A 5,792-nucleotide genomic window follows, 5' to 3' on the forward strand; every position below is an offset into this window, starting at 1 on the left:
CTGGCAACATTTTTATAAGACACTGGAGCATCTGCATCATTTATTTTGGAATTGTTACTGCCCTTTTCAAATAAGAGCTTTACTCTATCAATTAGTGGGATTGGATTGGATTTACATAAGGGGGTTTTGTATTTTGAATTGATTTAAGGTGAAGTTGGATTAGGGGTGAGACCAGAACTTTCAGTGGAAGGAGTTTCTGTGATTTTAGGAGTGATGTGATTGTTTCTTCTAAGCTATTTTCCACTGGGGAGATCGATGGAAGTTGTGAAGAAATTGCCTGATGTGTTTTCAGCCTTGTGTGGTTACACATATTGCGAACCACGCAAATGAGTGTTGAAACATCTTCGGTGGATAAAAGCATTTCGTGGCCACTCCTATCCATGTCTCAGGGTGAGTTGATTAAGGAACAAAGGCCAGATTACACAATTATTTTCACAGGTAATATTAGTAGTACTTTATTTTACTGTCATGTTCCCCAAGTACATACTGTACATACATATAGTATATATATAGTATTATAGTACAGATTTCAAAGTTTCAAAGCAGCTTTACAGTGATAACGGAAAATAATGCAAAGTTTCAGCTGTACAGCAGATCTAGATGAAAATAGTCCATCTTAAGTAAATTCAGTGATGGTTCATTTTTGTTATAAAAAAGTTATTAATTTAGTTCATATATATATATATATATATATGTGTGTGTGTGTGTGTGTGTGTGTGTGTGTGTGTGTGTGTGTGTGTGTGTGTGTGTGTGTGTGTGTGTGTGTGTGTGTGTGTGTATGTATATATATATATATATATATATATATATATATATATACAGCCACTCTGAAGAAAACAGTGATGTCATTGTCCAGCTCAGTTCAGTTCTCATATAATGGTGCAATGCAAGCAGATCAATAATATTGTTGAATATCAAGTGTCCCCAACTAAGCAAGCCAAAAGACAAAGGCAACAAAGGCTAGGAAACCAAACTCCAGCAGGTGACAGATTGGAGAATAAAAAAAAACCTTGGGAGAAACCAGGCTCAGTCGGGGGGCCAGTTCTCCTCTGGCCAACGATCAAACAGTGTATGATTATGATTCAGGCAGCATTACAGATTAGAATTCAGACTGGATCGGAACATTCAGAATATTTATCATAAATTTATAATCTGGTTGAAGATCATCACGCCGATATAGAGACCGTTTGTTGAGGATCTGTTCCACTGGCTGTCGTGTCGAAGAGGCCTTCACAGGGGATTGTCTAGTTCACACAATCTCTGCTGACACTTCAGGGATGCGCTGCGGTTTTGTGTCTAGGCACAGATCCAACATTTGATCTGGATACGGCCTGGATCCGGCTAACTACATCATGGGTTGTGGTTGTGTCTAGGCGCAGGTCCTCCATCTGATCTGGATATGACCCAGATCTGGCTGACTACATCATGCGTTGTGGTCATATCAAGGCACAGGTCCACCATCTGATCTGGATACGACCTGGATACGGCAGACTACAGTAAACCTCGGGTTAAACAGAGAGACTAACATTAGCTTAGATGCCATTCTTCTCATGATGTAATGAGTACATTGTGTGTTATAGGAAGTGTTCCCGGTTCCGGCTGACCTAGTTTATGCAGCCTAACAATCATTTAACTGATTTGAATAATAGAAATTTATAATGTACTATGTGTATTCCAACTTAAAGAGATGTGTTTTTAGTCTCGATTTAAACCGACAGAGTTTGTCTACTTCTTGAACAATGCTAGGAAGTATATTCCAAAGTTTAGGTGCCTGCAGTTGATTTTGATATTCTAGGTATTATCAACTGGCCAGAATTTTGAGATCGAAATAGACGTGAAGGACTATAATGCGTTAAGAGCTCGCACAAGTACTGGGGAGCTAAACCATTTAGTGCTTTGTAAGTAATCAGCAATATTTTAAAATTTATACAATGAATAATAGGGGGCCAATGCAGTGTTGACAGAACCGGGCTAATATGGTCATACTTCCTGGTCCTAGGAAGAATTGTACCTGCTGCATTTTGGACCAGCTGGAGCTTGTTTATTAAGCGTGCAGGGAAACCACCCTGTAGAGCATTACAATAATGTAGCCTTGAGGTTATGAACGCATGAACTAACTGTTCCACATTTGTCATTGAAAGTATATGTCATATTTTATATATAGTTTTAAATTGTGAGTTTGCCCAGGTCATAGTGACCTATTTAGGCAAGGTTGTTGGTCACAGTGTTGTCTGGCCAGTAAATGCAAAAATTGAGATAATGCAACCTGTATGAAATGAGAGCTGGCATGTTTTTTTGGGATGGTGGGACATTATCAGATTTTTTGTAAAAACTTTTCAGAAATTGTTGCCCCACGACTGATCTTTTGAAAGCATCTCGTACATTCTTTGGAGCCTGACCTGCCAAAAGGCTTTTGAAACCATAAAAATGCTTCTCAGATGTAAGCCGGTCCTTGCTGCGCCTCAGTGGAATAGACTGTTTTAAATTAATGTGGATGCTTGAAAGGTAGGATCCGGAGCAGTCCTTTTATTGAAAAAGAGTTTATTATTTTATTGAAAAAGAGGCTTCAGACTGCTGGCGGTAGATTCTTTTCCTATTTAGCACCAAAACTTTGGGACAGTCTTCCTAACATTGTCCGTAAAGCAGACACACTCTGTCAGTTCAAATCTAAACTAAAAACACATCTCTTTGACCTATACACATAACGCATTATAGACTTCTATAATTCAATGTTAGGCTGCATAGATTAGGTCAGCCAGAACTGGGAACACTTCCCATAAATCCTGATGTACTTATTACATCATAAGAAGGATGGCGTCTACGCTAATGTTAGTCTCTCTGTTTATCCCGAGGATTACCGCAGTCTGCCGGATCCAGGCCGTATCCGGATCTAATGAAGGACCTGCGCCTGGACATTATGACAACGCAGTCCTGAAGAGTCAACTAGTCTCTCCCCTGTGAAGGCCTCCTTCCCTTCCCTTTACCTCTGTACAGATAAAACGTTGTCGGGATAATTCCGGTTCACATGGCTATGCGGAAGTGATACAATTTGTATTATACATTTTTCAAGGCCTGTACCTTGGAACCTATTTCATGGTTTGCGTTTTCGAGCCACCAGGCACTGTTTTGTGCAAATGAGCGGCCGGATCGCATTAAAAGGGTTTTCGGTTTAAACGGTGTCGTGTTAATGGCCCCTAAGTTAATAACTAATGATCTTTGCGACGGAAGTGAATCAATAAAAACTAACTTTAGCTAGATTGTAGCAGGTTGATTAGTCGCAATGGGTCTAATTACACACTCTTTCTGGACCAATCAGGATTTAACGGCATGCTTTATAGGCAGGCGCACATTTCCTCTCTGAATTATTTCATTTCCGGCGGTGCAGTCACAGCAAAGTGACAGTGTCTCCCTGTTAAACTCGATCCTTCCTGTAACGGAACCGGGTTGAGCTTTGTCACTGGCTCGGTGTAGCCGTACTATCGGCACTATTGGTGCATTGGTGTGACGCTCCCTGACGGGGTTGTAAACCGCTTCTGATATCTGCACTAGCCACTCCCTCCCGGGCCGTGCTACTGTTTTGTCTCAACCAACTTATGTTTCTATCATCAACTGTCTACAAGTAATTTTATGAGCGCGACCCCGGAGCTGAACGTCTTTAGCATCAGATCGGTGGTTCAACTGGGTGTCTGGCAGGGTTGTATTTGACTCAGTGTGACACGAGGATAGCATTGTCCTTATGTGGCTTGCCCGTGCTTATTAGTATGTATGCGTGTGTGTGTGTGTGTGTGTGTGTGTGTGTGTGTGTGTGTGTGTGTGGATAGTGGGGTCTAGTTTATTAGTTAACTTGTGATTAAGTGATTTTGTTTCATATTTCTTTTCATATTCCTTTGTTTTGATGAAGATTTTCAGGTTTCTCTGAAACTTTATAATTGTCAATTTTGTTTTTTGTGAATTTCTGATTAAGTGATTTTTGTCCTGGTTTCATTTTCTTTAAGTTGAGAGACTTTCAGGTTTCTCTGAAACTTTATAATTGTTAATTTTGATTATTTTCTATGTTTATTTGTTACCTTATGATCAAAGGGATTCTGTTTTGGTTTTATATTGCTTTGATCTGAGAGATTTCTATATCTCTGAACTCCGAGTTGTCAAATTTCTTTTGGTTAGTTATTTTTGTTAAACTCTAGGCAGCCATTAAGTCACATTTTGCTGCCTAGATCTGCCTTAGATTGAAGTTATTTTTTATTTTATTTTGGTTTATTGATTCATTTTCCCAATAATTGAATGTCCTCTCTTCCATAGTGCTGAGTGCTGAAGGTGGTGGTGTCGTTGTCTCTGGGGTTGGCGTCTTCTTTGGGTGCTGTGTTTTCCCCTTGTTTATTTTGGAGTTAGCACTGTGTGGGTGTGAGTGTTCACGTGTGATCGGGGATCCTTTTTTTTGAGATCCCACACCCTTTGACTCTGCCCCTCTACTGGCAAGGCCTCAGTATTCTTTCCCCCTTTCATTAGTATGCATATTTATATTTGATGGTTTTAGTATTATTTTTTTTGAATGGAACTACGTCTTTGGCTTCTTGCATAAATCAAACCTGTGTGCTTTCTCTATTTTGGGTAGTTTAACATTTAATTAGTCAAATCCTATTCTCGGGGCGAAATTCCCCGGGTGACGTTGCTGGTAAAACAAAGTCGCACTCGCCACATAGACATTAACTTTATTATAGAGCTACTGTAAAGCCAAAACAATCTCTGTTACTTTAATTTCCTATTATCACTGTGAAGCTGCTTTGAAACAATCTGTATTGTGAAAAGCACTATATAAATGAAGGTGACTTGAATTGACTTGACATGACAAATACTTTATAACCATAATTAAACTAAACTATACCTGTTCTATCTCCATACAGCATATATTCTCTGACTCTGTAGGCATTATTGTCCAACTCCGGGTCGAAATCAACACCGTTAGAGTTTCTGTTTTTATATTATCATCATTCCGTGAGATGAGATTGTTCTGTCACTGAGTGCCAGCTTGTGAGGCTCCTCTGTGCCGTGCAGCAGCAGCTCATTTGCATTTAAAATGCACACACTAAAATGGCGCGTTTTTCTCAGCCCCAAAAAGTGACAATTTTAACATGCTGTAAAAAATTATCTGTTGGTTTTTTTTTAGCTAAAACCTCACATACACACTCTGGTGACATCAGAGATTTATTTTACATCTTGTGAAAAGGGGCATAATAAGTCCCCTTTAAAAGCTGGGGTGGTTTTCCCTGTTTTTGTATCTGTCATTATTTTTTATTTCCCAGGGCCCGGGTTAAATAAAGGTGATAGATCTGCATTGAAGGTGGTATGAAAGTAACAGTGTTTAAAATAATGCTAATGTTGTGTTTTTATGGCCGTATTTTGTATGTACATTGATTTTGGTAATTTTGAAACAACCTTTGGGGTTTCTCTCTTGTGGGGGAGGGTGTGACGTCCCTGTCGGCCATTACTTGTGTGTTTTATTTTCTTTTTGAGTGTGTCTGACAGTGTGTTATTCACAGGTGATTGGCTGACCAATGCGTGAAAGAGAACACTGGCGCGCAGGTTTCCCTCTCTATCTAAGCAGCCTCTTCCCCTCAGTGTCGGTGTCCATTACTTTTTGTGACTTACCTGTTTAGCTCTTGTCTCGAGCCGGATTTAATTTTGACAACTTTTTATGATAGGTTTGTCAAATAAAAGCTCAAATGTTTTTCATGTACATCATGCCTTTCTTCTCCTTGTTTGTGGTTATTCATCCTGATCACAACAGCCCTTAC

At 39.6% G+C, this 5,792-nt stretch overlaps 1 long non-coding RNA gene across 1 annotated transcript; it reads left to right on the plus strand.

The window, feature by feature from the left end:
• The first annotated feature begins 295 nt into the window (after nt 1-295).
• On the plus strand, nt 296-5,725 carry LOC143701890 (uncharacterized). The gene is made up of 2 exons (XR_013190185.1): nt 296-390; nt 5,538-5,725. It is a non-coding gene; the product is annotated as an uncharacterized LOC143701890 (long non-coding RNA).
• The last annotated feature ends 67 nt before the right edge of the window (nt 5,726-5,792 follow it).

Source organism: Siphateles boraxobius, unplaced genomic scaffold (genome assembly GCF_051911475.1).
Source record: "Siphateles boraxobius isolate OS27281-9 unplaced genomic scaffold, OSU_SipBor_1 33, whole genome shotgun sequence".
In the NCBI taxonomy this organism is placed as follows: domain Eukaryota; kingdom Metazoa; phylum Chordata; class Actinopteri; order Cypriniformes; family Leuciscidae; genus Siphateles; species Siphateles boraxobius.